The sequence below is a fragment of the Grampus griseus genome, assembly GCF_964374135.1.
Source record: "Grampus griseus genome assembly, chromosome: 20".
NCBI classification, from domain to species: Eukaryota; Metazoa; Chordata; class Mammalia; order Artiodactyla; family Delphinidae; genus Grampus; species Grampus griseus.
In genome coordinates, this window is record NC_139014.1 from 19,511,618 (window position 1) to 19,528,243 (window position 16,626).

Consider the following 16,626-nt stretch of genomic DNA (forward strand, 5'->3'; position numbering starts at 1 on the left):
ATGAATTCATGCATTCGTTCAACAACTCTTCACATGGAGCATTTATTAGGTACGCATCAAGCTTTGCGCTGGTGCTTCCGATATCTGGGAAATAAAGGCCCTGCCCCCATGAGGGAGACAGGCAAAAGCATTACATCCTGGGAGATGTGCTAAGAGGGAAGTTAACCAGGGGCTGGGATAAGGTATAATGGGGCTGGGGAAATGGGGTCCTGGGGAGGTGATACTGGAGTTGAGGCCTGAGTGACGAGGAAACAGCCCTGTGAAGATCAGTTCCAGGCTGAGGCAACAGCAGAGGCCTCAAGACAGGAGTGAGTTGGTGGGTGTGAGAACCAGAAGTGCTGGGAGGGAGCGGGCATGGCATCTCCAGGGCTCCCCACAGCGGGACCTCCTCTCTGGAAGGCCTCTTTCACGTGAAGCCTGCCCGGAGCATGAGGTGGGGTGCGCAGCAGTGGTACATCTTCTTTAGGTACATAAGCCATTCCTATCCCCTTTTGGGGGGACTCCCCAATAATGGAATGATGGCAAGAGCTGTTAGGACGTTATGCCACTGGCCCCTGCCTCCTGCCCTCCTCTGCTTGGCTTCATACCCCTGCCTTGTGCCCTGATGCAGCCCAGACCCAGTGCACTGATTCCCTGGGAAGAATCAGAAATGTCTCCCAGCTGCACACACCGGTGATATTTCCCCAGCAGGCGCACCGGCCTGGTTTGGTGCTCTGACCTCCCGGCAACCTGGAGTCTCCTTTTCGGCGCTCACTTCCTGAGTGACTTTGGACCAGTTGCTTAACATCCCCGATCTTTCATCTCCTGCTGTGTAGAATGGGAATCAAACCAATCTGGGCTGAGTTGTTATGAGGATTGAATGCCATCCTCCTGGCACCCAGGAGGTGCTCCATGAGTGTCAGCTTCCTCCTTCTCCCTGAACTTCCCCTGAGAAGAGGGGCTGGTTTACAAAGGGGTAGGGAAGGTCACAGCAGGCCACTGGGAGGTGGCCACTTTGGGGTCCCCTCCCCTAAACTCTGGGACCCCTCTGAAGGCGAGGAGCGCTCAGGACTGGCCAGCCAGGGGTAGGGAGGATACTCACCCATGGGCCCAGCCCCGCCACCAGGAGAGCCCCTGGGTCTCCCCTCCTCTCCTTCCTGGGGAGCCCCATCGAGGGGAGCAGCCCCTCTCGCAGCCTGCTCGCCTGCCCTCCGTTCGGGGCGGCGTGGCTCCTGGCACCTGCTTCTCGCGGGCCGCCCAGGGGCGGGCTCCGGAGACTCCGCGGCTGCCCCGGGACGCGGGGGCCCGGGACTCACCCGCCGCTCACCTCTGGGAGCCGAGAATCCAGATCGCCCCGGGTGGCCGCGGGCGGCTGGATGCGGCCCCGCTCCGGTCGGGAGCGCCCTTCAGGTAGGGGCGGGCGCGGGCCATGGGACCGCACTCCTGGCTCCCCAACCGGGACCGACGCGCCGCTGGGGCTGAGCGCCCGAGAGGGCCCGCGCGCGGGGTGGCGGTTTTGGTGTCTCTGTAGGGCTAGTGGCAGCGGCGAGGACCCTGCCCCGCCTTGTGCTGGGGTAAGGTGGGAGACAAGAATCACGACTTAACCGGAAACAGAGGTTGGGAGCTGGGACAAGGGTGATGGCCAGAGGACTTCCAGCTCCCACGAGGTAGGGGAAGGGAGGCTGGGGACCACGGGGCAGAGACGGTGAGACTCTCATCCTAAAAAGGAGGGGACCGTTCTCTGCAGACGGGGGGCTCCACCAAATAACCTACCTTCTTCGTCTAAGTTGTTTAGAGACTCCAAAAGTCAACCCCCCCTTATTAGCCCCTGGGATAGAGTAGAATGGAAGGGGTGGGGGATGGGAGATCTGTTGTCTTTTGGGGCAGGGGTGCAAAGAGTATGCTCTCCACCCCCGGGTCCCATCCCCCTCATTCACCGTCTTTGGAGACCTTCCTGCCCGCCCCTCCCCCTTCAAGCAGAATGCTTCCTCTTCTGTCAGGGTCAGGGGCAGAGGCTGGCCCTCGCGGTCCAAGGGGGAGGCAGGATTCTATCTCCCACCCACAACTCTCACAGTCTTAGGACGTCTCAACCCTCCTTCCTCTGGCTCTCAGGACGCATTCACTCAGCCCCAACTTGGAAGTGCTGATAGGGAGGTGCTCCCCATTGTGGGACAATCGCGATGGGGAGCACGGATTGGGGGAGCCGCTGTTCAGTCTTATGGGGAGTTGTGCTGGGCGAGCAGGCGGTGGATGAGGCTGAGCTGTGCCAGCGTCCTGGGCAGGCAGTGTGGAGGGTCTCCTGCACAACAAGTAAGGTTCCTAGGCCTTGCCTGGCAGCAGAGGCTAGAACAGGGGGTACTGAGGCTCATACCCCCTCCCCCACCCCCACCTCAGAGGCAGCGGTTCTGTGTTGCCACTGTGGACCCTGCAGGAGGGATGCAGCTTAGATTGCAAGAAGGACTTCCTTCCTGAGGGTGGCCTGAGGGTCTTTCAGGGGAGTCTCAGTGTCCAGGAGAGGCAGCCCTTATCTCTGGGGGTGTCAGGAGGGAAGGAGGCCCTCTGGGACTCCCAGCCAATAGGGGGTGAGGACAGATTGGGGGAAGAGAGGGCCGGGGGGGGGGACGGTGACCTCATCTCTGGGCCATCGCTCTCCGTCACCTCCCATGCCCCCTCTCTCCCATCCTTGGAGCTGGAGTGTTGACTTTCAGCACCTCTTATCCAGCTCACCCTTGAAATCCCCAGCACCCAGTAGTCCCCAGGGAGAGGTGACCGGCTTTCTCTGTCATCACTTCCGGGGGGGGGGGGAAGACAGACACGGCTGACTTGGTTTGCCTAATGGATCCCCACCCCGCCGCATCTGACACCTGGACCGGCTGTTGCCCAGCCCCAGGGCCTCCTGTTCTGGCCAAGCAGGGACGTGTGGGTTGGGGGTTGCCGTGGCTGCCCTCACTCGCGCCATCCCACTCCTCGAGGTGGGGGTCTCTGACTCCTTTGGGGAGTCTTTTGTGTGAGTTGAGAGACCCCAGCTCTCTGGGCCATCCCACGTCGGGTGCCGCTCTATGGTGGCCGCACAACTGAAGTGAGTTATTGCCCTTCCTCACCCTGCAAAGTGTCAGCCTTGGGAGAGTAGAAGTGGCAGGAAAGAGAGACCAAAGTGCTCAGTGGTGGCTCCTTGGGGACACTGAGGGGGCAGCCAGGCCCAGGAGGGCTCACACTCCATTAGGACGAGAACGGATGAGGCCTCTCTTCTTCCAGGCACGATCCCACACTCATGCTCGTGACCCTGTGAGTGACGGGGATGGGGGCCGCCGCGGTGTGCACCCCCTGCCCCTTCATCATAGGATGGTACAGAACTGACCCTTTTCACCTGCCTCTCTTTTCGACTGTGAGCCTCAACTTCCTCATTTGTAAAGCCTCACGGGGTTGTTATGAGGGTTAACGGAGGTGCTGTCTACACAGTGCCCAGATGGCAATGGACACTCTCCATGGGGCAGTTCTTTCTCTATCCCCACCCTGCCTTTCTCTGGCAGCTGAAACAGACAAATACAACTTGGCTTCCCCCCTCCCACCCCAATCTGAGAGGCAGCTGCTCTGTGTTGCCACTGCCCACCTTCAAAGGACCTAAGAGATTAGCCCAGCCCCACCCTCTCTCTTTGAAGAAGGGGAACTGAAGCCCAGAGGGGCAGGGACTGGCCCAAGGTTGGCTGGCCAGCCAGGCTCCCTTCTCAGAGGCAGGGCCTGGGACCTGGCTCAGGGAGGCGGGAGGGTAGATATTGACAGACCTGGGGAAAAATACCGGAGTGTAGTTGGGCTCATTAAGGGTTTGGTGAGGGAGCCCTTCATGCCCTGCCAAAGGCTGGAACAGGCCTAGAACCTTCCTCTCCTGTTAACCCTTTGGCAAAAGCAGCGCTTTCCCGAGGACACCCTTCCCCAGGCTGCGGCTGAAACAACTCCCCGCTCTGCACTTACGGCCTCCAGAGTTCTTTCTATCCACCCCTCTTTGGATAGTACAGTCAGAGAATCCCACACAGTGCCCGAGGACTCCACTGAAACCTGGGGCCCTGGGACTTCCCTGGTGGTGCAGTGGTTAAGACTCCGCGCTCCTGGTGCAAGGGACCCAGGTTCAATTCCTGGTCAGGGAACTAGATCCTACGTGCATGCCACAACTAAGAGTTCAAATGCCACAACTAAGAAGCCCGCGTGCTGCAATGAAGACCTGGTGCAACCAAATAAATTAAAAAGAAAAAAAGAGGCTTCTCTGGTGGCGCAGTGGTTGAGAATCCACCTGCCAGTGCAGGGGGACACGGGTTGGAGCCCTGGTCCGGGAGGATCCCACATGCCGCGGAGCAACGGAGTCCGGGCGCCACAACTACTGAGCCTGTGCTCTGGGGCCTGCGAGCCACAACTACTGAAGCCCGCACACCTAGAGCCCGTGCTGGGCAAGAAGAGAGGCCACCGCGGTGAGAAGCCCGCATACCACAACGAAGAGTAGCCCCCCGCTTGCCGCAACTAGAGAAAGCCCGAGTGCAGCAGCAAAGACCCAATGCAGCCAAAACAAGAAAAAGAAAAGAAGAAACCTGGGGCCCTGAAGCCCACTGTCGGCCAGGAAGAAGGGATGGAAATGGGCCCTGGGGCCTGCCTGAGTGCTCCTTTCTGATCCCCTCTAGCTCCATATGGATGGACACACAGACAGACAGGCAGACAGCAGCCCTGGCCTCCATCAACTCTCCAGCGCTGCTTTGAGCCTGCCTTCAAGTACTGGCTCCCTCCCTGCTGCAGCCTCAGCCCATCTCTCGGGGAAGGTGAGAACAGAGGGAGCTTTACCCGCTTCCCGCGTAAATCAGACAGACAGACACCTGGGTACACGCATGCTCTTTTCCTCTGCTTTCACCTGGTCTTTTCCCAAGTTAAGTTCAATTCTCCCCCTGTCTTCACACCCCTTACTCCCAGCCTCTCTGGCTCTGGCCCCCACTCTCCCTGCCCAGGGTGTAGCACCTCCCTGCCTGCCAGGTAGGGGCTGGGCATCCCTGAGCCTCCCCAGAAGCCCTTCTCTGTATCTGTAGCCCCCCTTCCCACCCAGCAGTTCAGATCAGGACTTGGCAGGCTTTAAGGAGAGGTGGGACGGGGCCATGAAACCTCTCCATGCTTGTTCTCTAATCTATGAAGTGGGATAATAGGTCAATAATGGTACCCACCTCATGGGGTTGTGAAGTTTAAAAGAGCTCCTGTGTGTAAAGCACCTGGCACACAGTAAGCTCTCGGTAAACAGAGGTGTAATGATAAAGAAGAGGTGGTCTGGGCAGCTGAGTGGTAGAGAGGGAAGCAGGGAAGCTTCCAGAAGCAGTTCTTGTACTGCCTGTCCATGTACTTTGAAGCAAGTCCCCTCCCCTGCTCTGGGACTCGATTTCCTCTTTTGTTAAAGACAGTGTGTCCTATCCAAATGTGGGTCCAGCGAGGGTGAGTCATGCTGGTTCTGAATAGGGGCCAGCAGGGGGTGTACTGGCTTCTTGATGCCCACAGCAGGGGTTAGACTGACCTGTGTGTGCCCTAAAAATTGCCCACCCCTCCACATTTTCTTGCTGGGAGCCTTAGCTGAGCTGGAGTGGTGGAGCTCCTGAGAGGACAGCTGTGAAGCCGGGGTTAGGCAGGGCAGGCTGCAGCAGCCCCAGCAGCCCGGCTGGGGGGGGCACAATTAGCCCCGGAATCCAGGAGGGCTCTGTGAGCTCAGAGGCTGTATATCACAGGGGTTTAATCAGCCCCATGGCAGGTATTTTTTGTCTGCTCTCTTGGGCTATGTCCTGGGCCTGCCTGTCATAAGTTGCACTGAGATTTCAAAATACCCCTGTCCCCTTGCTGGTGGAGCAGGCAGCTCTCCTGGGCATGGCCAGGAAAATCTCATTCCCCTGAAGCCTCTTCCCCCTGGCTGGTTGGACCCACCTCCCAATACCCAGACCTGGTACTTTCTTCCTGCTCCTCTTTCCTGCTGGGAGAGCGGGGGAAGACTTGTAAAGGCAGGAGAATAGCTGTGATGACCTCCATCTAGAGGTGAGAGCAGGTAGACTCTCACAAGGTGATGGAGTGACTTTCCAGTGTACCCTCCGTGGGCAGAGCTGTCCCCTGGACCCCAGACATGGTGCCCAGGAGTTTGGCATGGCTCAGAGGGGCAACCTAGTTGCCTCAAGAGTGTGGAGGAGTGGGGTCCACCACCCTGCCGGGTGGGGTACCGAGTTCCACCTCTTATCTTCCCGCTAGATGCTCTCTGCGCCACCTGGAGGCTATCTCTCATACTGCAGCCCAGCCAAACCACCAGGCACAGTGCCAGGGTCCCTCAAGTCACCAGGCACCTGGGACTGCACAAGGGTCAGATCCATGGTGTATTCGTTTTCTAGGGCTGCCATAACAAAGCACTACAAACCAGGTGGCCTAAACAATAGAAATGTCTTGTCTCACAGTTCTGGAGGCTGGAAGTCTAAAATCGGTGTCATCAGGGTTAGTTCCTTCTGAGGGCTGTAAGGAAGTCTGTTCCATGCTGTCGTGGTCCGAACGCGGGTTGGAAAAGAATTTCCAGACACAAAGCAGAATGTAAAGAAGATGGAATTTATTAGAGGGAAGGGTCACTGCCAGAACAGCGGGCCGACTTCCTAGTAGTCTGGGAGAGTCGAGCCCGAACATGTGCTATTGATCAGTTTTTATAGCCAGAAAACAAAAGAATGGTCCGAGGTGAAAATTTCCTTTACTGATTGGTCGAGGCACATATACCTTCCTTCTATAGGGTGGGAGTGGGACAGGGCATATGCCTTTCCTTATTTGGGACAGGTCCCGTTGCCCAGGTGGGCGTCTGCAGGGCATGCTTCTGGTGGCCGCCCCCAGGAACCAGGGAGAAATTCCGGCCCTTCCCCCAGTGTCTCACGCTGGGCCTGGTTCATAACCTGTTACCCCTGCCGGCCAGCAGCCTGCTGTTCCTGGTCTCTCCCATGACTCCCATGTGCTGACGTTTATAGGACCCTGAGAGGCGTTTTATATAGATCAGCTTGTCTAATCCTCACAGTGCCCTTATGACTTGGGAACTGTTCCTCATCACCCCCATTTTACAGATATACAGATGAGAGGACTGAGGCTCAGGTCACACAACCAGTAAGTGACAGAGCTGAGATGTGAAACCAGGTGGGGGTCAATAGAGAGCTCGTGCTCTTTTTTTTTTTAATTTTAATTTTTTTAATTTTAATTTTTTGAATTTTTGGCTGCATTGGGTCTTCGTTGCTGTGTGCAGGCTTCCTCTAGTTGTGGTGAGCGGGAGCTACTCTTTGTTGCGGTGCACGGACTTCTCATTGCGGTGGCTTCTCGTTGCGGAGCATGGGCTCTAGGCGTGTGGGCTTCAGTAGCTGTGGTGCGTGGGCTCAGTAGTTGTGGCTCGCGGGCTCAGTATTTGTGGCGTATGGGCTTAGTTGCCCCGCGGCACGTGGGATGTTCCCGGACCACGGCTCGAACCCGTGTCCCCCGCATTGGTAGGTGGATTCTTAACCACTGTGCCACCAGGGAAGTCCCAGAGCGTGTGCTCTTCATTACTGTGCCCCTCTGTTCCATTCACTCACAGTCCCCACACACGTCGTGACAGCCCATTTTGTGGGAACATTGCCTGCAAAAGTGACAAGCAGCTTACTAAGAGCAGGAGGTGGGGTCCAGGGACTGCAGGCAAGGTTCTTGGCTGTGAACTTGAGAAATTAATTTTCTTTGTTCAGATGTGGGCTCCACTACTAGACATGTGGCCTTATGGGAACGTTATGGCATCACTTGACTTCACTGGGTCTAATTTGCAAAATGAACACAAGTCTAAAGACACAGGAAATGTCTTTTAGGAGGATGTATTGGTTCGCTTAGGCTGCTGTAACAAAGAACCACAGACTGAGTGGCTTAAATACCAAAAATTTGTTTTCTCCCAATTCTGGAGGATAGAAGTTTGATAGAAGTTTAGGCTCAAGGTGTAGGCAGAGTTGGTTTCTTCTGAGGCCTTGTTCTTTTGCTTGCAGATGGCCATCTTCTCCCTGTGTCTTCCCATGGTCTTCTCTCTGTAAACGTCTCTGTCCAAATTTCCTTTTCTTTGTTTTTTTTTTTTTTTTTTTTTTTGGCCGTGCCACACGGCTTGTGGGATCTTAATTCCCCAACCAGGGATCTAACCCGGGCCCTCGGCAGTGAGAACATGGAGGCCTAACCACTGCACTGCCAGGGAATTCCCCAAATGTCCTCTTCTTATAAGGACAACAGCCATATTGGATTAGGGACCACCCTAATGACCTCATCTTAACTTAATTACCTCTTTAAAGACCCTCTCTCCAAATCCAATCACATTGTGAGATACTAGGAGTTAGGACTTCAACGTATGAATTTGTGGGGAGGGGGGCAGGGTGGGGGTCACCAGACATAATTCAGCCCATACAAGAGAAATGGGCTCTGTCACTTCTCACTCAGGCCCTAGCCTTGGGGCTCCCCAACTCTGAGCGAGAGACACAGTCCCTGACCTCAGGAATTCTCTGTCCTGGTGAGGGGGACACCAGGCCTGCCCTCGGGAAATACCCAATCTGAAGCAGAGGCAGGAAGCATCTACACAGATTCAGGAGGAAAGTGAAAATCAACCCAGTTCAGTCTGAGGAAGGTCATGGGGCAGAATAGAGCCAGTTAGAGGCAGAAAGGTCCGGTGGGTGGGAAAGGTTCAGAGAAGTGAGTGGGAAAGGAGAAGGGGAGGGGCCTGGAGGGGCGATGCGCATGCTCTGCAGGGCCCAGCGCGCGCGCCGCGTGCGTGCGTGCGTGCGTGTGTGTGTGTGTGTGTGTGTGTGTGTGTGTGTGTAAACACCAACTGTTGCCCTAACAGCAGGGGGCATCGGGAGCCACGCGGGGCAGGGGTGGGGATGGCTTCACACACTGTCACCGTTTGTGAATGTCACCGGCACTGGGCACGAGGTGGTTGGGTTTCTGCAGTCATCCTCTGGCGGGCAGCTCCTGCATCTCCAGCAGGCACCACAGGCCTGCCTGTCCCAGCACCGTCAGCGCCTGGCCTGCCTTGGGCCAGGCTAGTGTCTCCAGTAGCCTCTCTGCTGGCTCTCCCTCCACGTCGCCTGCTTTCTGAGAGCCCCGCTCTCCCTCTGAGCGCTTTGCTCTGAGCCCTCAGGTGTCGGCCCCCCAGTGTGTGGCCATTTCTGACACTCCTGCTGATACCCCTGCATTTTACTGCTGCTTTGTTTAAAACAGCCCCCCTTCTGCTCCCTTTTGCCATCCTTGGGTTGCGGCTTTCAGAAGGCCAGGGAGTTTCAGCTGGGATATGGGGCACAGGCATCTCTGGGTCCCGAAGCCCTCTTGCTCCTTCTGTGTATTCATCGCACTCGCCTTTGTTTACTTGTCTCCCGATCTGCCCAGGTATGAAGCGGCCACTGAGCCCATCTCCCCCGGGTGAGAAGGAGCCCCCCGGAGGATCTGCAGCTGCTGAGTGCCCCCCTCGGCCTCCAGAACCACCTAAACCCAAGCGGGAAAGAAAACGGCCGTCGTACACCCTCTGCGACGTCTGCAACATCCAGCTGAACTCGGCAGCCCAGGCCCAGGTGCACTGCGGGGGGCGGGCCCACCAGAGGCGCCTGCGGCAGCTCAGCTTGGGAAAGACGCCCCTGGGGCCAGGTCAGTGTGGAGGGGCGCTGCTCCCACAGATTTGGTTCTGGGCCCCTGTGAGGGGCTCTGGGTCTGTGGCCTCTCTCTATGGGGTCTTTTGGTCTGGGGTACCCTCCATGGGGTCTTAGAGTCTGAAGTTCCCCAGATGCCATCAAGTTTTTTTGCATCCGGACAGCCCTCTATGGGGTCTCTCAGGGCCTGAGGTCTGAGGCCTTCTCTGGATCTGGGGCTCTCCCTGTGGGGTCTTTTAGGACCAGGCCCCCTAAGCAGCATTTCTCCAGCCAGGAGCCCCCTGGCAGATAGTTTTCCAGATAAGGGCCTCACCTACGGGGCATCCCGGGCTCCTGCTCTGGTCTCTGAAGGCCAGGGTCAGCGAAGTGCACGACACTCCGGCTAAGGGCTGAGAGGTGGTCAGGGGAAGAGCGGGGAGAAGCCCCTCTCCCTTTGGCCACTGGACTCCTGGCCAGGATTTCGGCCTCTCCCTGGCTGGCATGACTCTGCAGAGGTTGGGCTGCAAGAGGGCCGCTGGCTGCAAGGCAGATTTCTGGGCGAAGTGGGTGAATGGATTCGTGAGTATGATTCCAGCTGACAGGCACATGGGAGTCATGGGAGAAACCAGGGGCAGCAAGCTGCTGGCCGGCAGGGGAAACAGGTTATGAACCAGGCCTAGCGTGAGAGGCAGGAAGGGCCGGAACTTCTGCCTGGTTCCTGGGGGCGGCCACCAGAAGCATGTCCTGCACACACACGCTGCAGCCCAGGTTGGTAGCTTTGCCAGAGGGCTGCACTCTGACCTCTTGAGGGCTGCCTGTTGTTTGGGTGAGTGTTTATGGGATGCCCTCTGTGCTCCCCACACTGTGCTGGGGCCTGGAGACGTTCCAGTCTTGCTCCTCCCGCCACGGCCCCCAAGACTGAAACTGTCTTTTAGGCTGAGACAGATACGAAATGAGCAGATGAGTGTTGTGGGTGCTACATGGGACATGACCCCAGGGGTACAAAGGAGAAAGGGCGATTCTACCTGGGGTTACCACGAAAGGCCTCCCGAAGGAGGGGGGCTGCAGTGAGCTTCGGAACAGGGGTCAGAGGAGAAGCGACCTCGCAGGCAGAGGTCACTGAATAAGCAAAGCAGGGAATGCTCTAATGGCTGGTACCATCTTCCCCACCTGAGCACTTGGGGCTGGACCCCAGGATGTGACTCTGAATAAGGGCATATTCAACCGTATGGATGTTTCTGGAGTGTGTGTGTGTGTTCAAAAGTCATTCATTAATTCATCAAATACTTACAGACAGCTTACTATGTGCAAGCTGCTGATTGGGGATATTCATATTTTTATTTTTATTGTTTTTCTATCGAAGTAGAGTTGATTTACAATGTTGTGTTAGTTTCAGGGGTACAGCACAGTGATTCATATATATATATATACATATATATATATGTTCTTTTTCAGATTCTTTTCCCTTTTAGGTTGTTACAAAATGTTGAATATTGAGTATATTTCCCTGTGCTATACAGTAGGACCTTGTAGTATTTTTAATTTTTTTGTATTTTTCTTTATTGAGATATTACTGACATATAACAAATGTAAATTTAAGGGGTACAGTGTGATGATTTGATACATGTATATATTGCGAAATGATTACCACAGTAAGGTTAGTTAACACCTCCATCCCCTCACATAATTCTGAGTGTATGTGTACAGATAACAGTTAAGATTTACTTCCTTAACAACTTTCAAGCGTATAAGGCAGTTCTGCTAATCACAGCCACCATGCTGTGCATTAGATCCCTGGATCGTAGTTGTCTTACAGCTGGGACTTTGTACCCTTTGACCCACATGTCCCCATTTCCCCCACCACCAGCCCCTGGCAACCACCACTCTACTCTCTTCTATGTCTATGAGTTCCGGTTTTTTAGAATCTGCATGTAAGTGAGAACATACAGCATTTGTCTGGGAATTTGTCTTTTTAAAAGGCAACAGAGCTGCCTGTTAGGAAAGAACTGTCTAGATAACTACATGCAGACAAGTTTGTCCAAGATAACAGCAGGCTTCATAGATGTGGGGATGGGCTCCTTTGAGAAGTGGGAGGGAGAGGTGAATTGACATAAGTCAGGGAACGCTTCAGAGAAGTGACACTGAAGGTGGATCTTGTTGGATCTTGTCGCCCAGGCAGGGAGACAGCTACAGCAGCTAGAGCAGTGGTCCCCAACCTTTTTGGCACCAGGGACCGGTTTCGTGGAAGACAATTTTTCCACAGACTGGGGGGGTGGGGGAATGGTTTTGGAATGATTCAAGTGCATTACATTTATTGTGCACTTTATTTCTATTATTATTACATTGCGATATATAATGAAATAATTACACAACTCACCATAATGCAGAATTAGTGGGATCCCTGAGCTTGTTTTCACTTGCCACTCACTGCTAGGGTTTTGTTTTTTTTAAAAAAATATATTTATTTTGGCTGTGTTGGGTCTTTGTTGCTGTGTGCGGGCTTTCTCTAGTTGCGGTGAGCGGGGGCTACTCTTCGTTGCAGCGCATGGGCTTCTCATTGTCGTGGCTTCTCTTGTTGTGGAGCACAGGCTCTAGGCGCGCAGGCTTCAGTAGTTGTGGCACGCGGGCTAAGTAGTTGTGGCTTGCGGGCTCTAGAGCTCAGGCTCAGTAGTTGTGGCACACGGGCTTAGTTGCTCCGTGGCATGTGGGATCTTCCCAGGCCAGGGCTCGAACCTGTGTCCCTTGCATTGGCAGGCACATTCTCAACCACTGCGCCACCAGGGAAGCCCCCCACAGATAGGGTTTTGATATGAGTCTGCAGGCAGTTGATTTATTGTGGTCTCTGTGCAGTCAGACCTCTCTGCTAATGATGATCTGTATTTGCAGCCGCTCCCCAGCGCTAGCATCACCGCCTCAGCTCCCCCCCAGGTCATCAGGCATTAGATTCTCGTAAGGAGCCCACAGCCTAGATCCCTCGCGCGTGCACTTCACAGTAGGCTTCGCGCTCCTATGAGAATCTAATGCGCTGCCGCTGATCTGACAGGAGGCGGAGCTCAGGTGGTAATGCGAGCGATGGGGAGTGGCTGTAAATATACAGGAAGCTTCATTCACTAGCCCACCGCTCACCTCCTGCTGTGCGGCCTGGTTGCTAACAGGCCACGGACCAATACCAGTCTGCGGCCCCGGGGGTTGGGGACCCCTGAGCTAGAGCAAATGCACCCAGGCCTGAGGCCATGGCTTTGCAGGGACAGCAGGTGGTGCTGGGCTGGGCAAGTGGCTGGCGTGGCAGGAGGTGAGCAGGGGCTGCCTGTAAAGTCCTCAAAGCCAGGCTGGGCATCTGGCCTTCGTCCTGAAGGTGACAGGCATCGCTGAAGGGTTTTGAGCGGAGTAGTTAGTGTTTTTAGATGTCTCTGGTGAGGAGGAAGGGTGAGTCTCGCGGGTACATGAGAAGGAAGGGGGAAGGATGGTGGAACCAGATTCCGGGGTCTTTTCTGCAGGACTTGGTGACTGACAGGATGTGGGGCCAAGGGGAAGGAGGTGCCAAGGATGACTCTGGCTTAGGGGATGCTGTGTGGACAGTTCCGTTATCGGAAAGGGGGCGCTGAGAGGGAGGCAAGGGTGGGTGGGGAAGGCCATTCCTGTGACCAGAGGACTTGGTCCCACCCCTGCTCCCCTCTAACGCTGGCTTTTCAGGCCTTCCTTCCAGGCAGTGGTCCTTCCTTCTCTCCCCCACCCACCATCCCAGTGTGGAGAGAGCAGGTGGGGTGTGAGGAAAAGGACCACAGCACTAGACACTGGTGGCCACAGACAGGCTGCCCAGAGGGATGGGGTCCCCCTTCACTTGGCTTCCCTTTTCTCACAGTCCTTATCCCCCGAGTACAGGGTAGGTTTGGGGGGTCACCAGGAGACACGATGCCTGGTACTCCCCCCCAAGATTGTTAAACAACACCTCGTAAGTCATTGGCCCTCCAGTCACCTGTCCTGCATCACCAGCCTTCCAGCCCTGCGCTGGCCCCGTGCAGGATGCCGGGATTCTGTACTGAGCAGTGCTGGGCATTCACGGTCTGGAGGGAAAGACAGCCACGGGGCCAGACCATCCCCCACCACCATGCTAAGAGGAGTGAGCGGCACTGTGGGAGCATGGTGGGCCGGGGGGTGATCTGTGACTACAGCGAGGATGTTGCATCCTCAGATTTCTGGGAGCCCTGGAATCCCGGGGCTCCAGCGGAGAACCTGTGTTCCATTGGCCTGGTTATCTTTTTTTTTGGCCACACCAAGAGGCACGTGGGATCATAGTTCCCTGACCAGGGATCAAACCCGTGCCCCCTGCATTGGAACCACGGAGTCTTAACCACTGGACTGCCAGGGAAGTCCCTTGGCCTGCTTATCTTTGACCCTACTTCAGGTCATGACCCCCCAGCAAACCACCCCCTCCATGGACTCTCCTGTCTCCTTGGCCCTCTGGGAGTTGGGGGTGGGAGAGGCAGCCCAATGCTAGCAACTTTCCCCAGGGGTGAGGGAGTGGGGACCTCAGTCATGCGGAAGTCCTCTCAAGGAGGCTGGACCAGAGCAGAGAGCCCTGAGGGCACGGCTGACTGGGGCACCCTCCGGAAATGGAGAGTCACGTCTACTTTCAGGCAGCTTGAGGCAAAGTGTGAGGAGCCCTGAACGCAGGGCTTTGTTCCTGGACACCTGAGATCTCAGTCCTGTGGCAGCCAGGAGGGCCGCCCCTTCCCTGGGAGGGTGCTGAAGTGGTGGGGGTGACGGCCCAGTCATGCCCCTTCGAGGCTCCCTTTCTGGGAGGCCTCCTGGGGCTGTCACTCTGATTAGGGGTCTGGGGGGGCTGGCGCCTTGCACAGTGACAGGCCGTCACGGGCAGTGAGGCGGGATCCTGTCTGGAGGATCCTGTCCCTGAGGCCATCTGTGGGAGGGAGATATGGGGGGCGGCTGTCCCCTCTCTCAGCTTCCTCACCAATGCCTGTGTCAGAGGCCTCCTTACTCAGCCTCACCCAGCTGCCCACCATGAGTCAGCCTGGAACACCTAGGAAGGGGAAACAGCACAGGATGGGGAAACAGCAGGAACCGCACCCTTCCCCAGCCCCTCCTCCAGGTCATTCCCCCACCTGCCCTCCTCCCGATCTGTCTCCCACACAGCAGACCCTTTCATCCCTCAGGAATGAGCCATCTTTCACCCTACCTGCCCCCCATGGGAGGTTTGGGCACCAGGAACCTCCGCCTCAATGTGGCTGAACTCAATGACCCTACTAACCATCACACACACACACACACACACACACACACACACACACACACACACACACGTGCGTGCGCGTACCCCTAAACAATTTTAGGTAGTTCTTGAACATCTGTAGAGAGAAAGGTTTGCTGCCTCAACCCTCCTACCTCCAACCTCTAGTGTAGATGTTGGGCCAGCACCGGGCTTGGGGGACGGACACCTGGACCTGGACCTTGGGGAAAGAGCTGTGACCTACCCCCAGGGCCAATGAGCATGTACTTAGGAGATGAACTGTTTGCAAAGCACTTCCACAAGCAGCACAGCATTCCCTCCTCACCCAGCCATCCCCGGGCGTAGCTGACTGGCATTCAGCCCTCACTTTAGAAACTAAGATACTAGAACTCAGAGAGTGTAAGCAACAGGCCTGAGGCCACAGCGAGGTTCAGATCCCAGCATCTCTGACTCTGAATCCTGTCCCTCACGTGCCTTCCCCACCTTGCTGCTGAGGAGAGCAGCATACCTTAAGAGAGATAGAGCCTTAATGTTTCAGGAATGGGGAGGAGGGATGGCCCAGCGCAGGCAGACCAGCTCCCGTGACAGGCAGTTCAAGTGCTCAGAACCCATGCCTTGATGTCCTCAACTGAACAATGGGGAGATGCCAGCCATCTCCCGCTCTGCTTAGGCTGGCTCGGGACAGGGAGGGGAGCCTTCTAACTCCAACTGGTTCCTCCCCCTGTCTCTTGGCAGGACTGACCCAGCTGCCCAATTTAGGGCGCATCCCCTGTTCCCCACCATTGCAACATGACACCAGCGGGGAGAGAAGGAGATTTCAAAAATGACTTAAGCTCTGGCTTACCGAAATGGCCAGACGGGACTCGGATGGGGAGCACAGGGTAGACACTAACGGGGACAAGAAAGCAGAGACGGAGTCAGACTATATTGGATTTCAGGGCAAAGTTGGCTGCAGCTGTACCAGACACCCCTGTGCCTTTGGGGACGGGAAGGCATCAGAGTGGCAGATGGAGGCTGTCCCCGGCCCTGCGCCCTCAGACCTCTCCTAGATCCCGTTCTAAGCAGCCCCTCCACCTCCTCTCCTAGTCTTTGACTGCAGAAGCCTCCGGCTGCATTCTGAGCCCCAGAGATCAAAGGCCTTGAGCTTGGGTCACCCCTGAGTCACTGGCTTGATGAGCTCCTCTCCCTCCACTCCCCGCAGATGGATTAATTTCAGTCCCATCAGGAGGCCCCGGAAGCCCTCCAGCCTGTCCCCCTGTGGCTTCAGTATCTCCCTGGGTTTCCAGTTCCTCCTCAGCACCCCTCCCAACCCATCCCGAGGCCTCTGCATGCCTGTTTCACCTTGGCTCCCGCAAGGCCACTAAGAAGTTCTTGGGGTCTAACCAGTGCCTCCTGCGGTTCTCCTTAAGTGGCCGGTGATGGCGGTGCCCTCACTCTCCCTGGACAGCAACACCTCACAGATGTGAACCTGACCATCAGCACCTCCCCCCAGGGGCCACCAGGAAAGGCAAAGCTGTCTGGGTGGAAATTAGGGGGCTTAGCTCAGATCCCTGCCCCCGCAGAAGACAAAGGTTCCGTCTGTGTCTCTGGGTGGGTTAATTAGCTCTGGGCTTGAGTTTCCTTCCTCTCCCCACACCAGCAAGTCCTTCCTCCCACAGAGCCTCTTCCTAACAAACCTGTTTTCAGGGGCTGCTGCCGCCACCCCCTCCCCAGACCTTCTTTGCAGCTTGAGAACCGGCTACTCCAGAGATTACG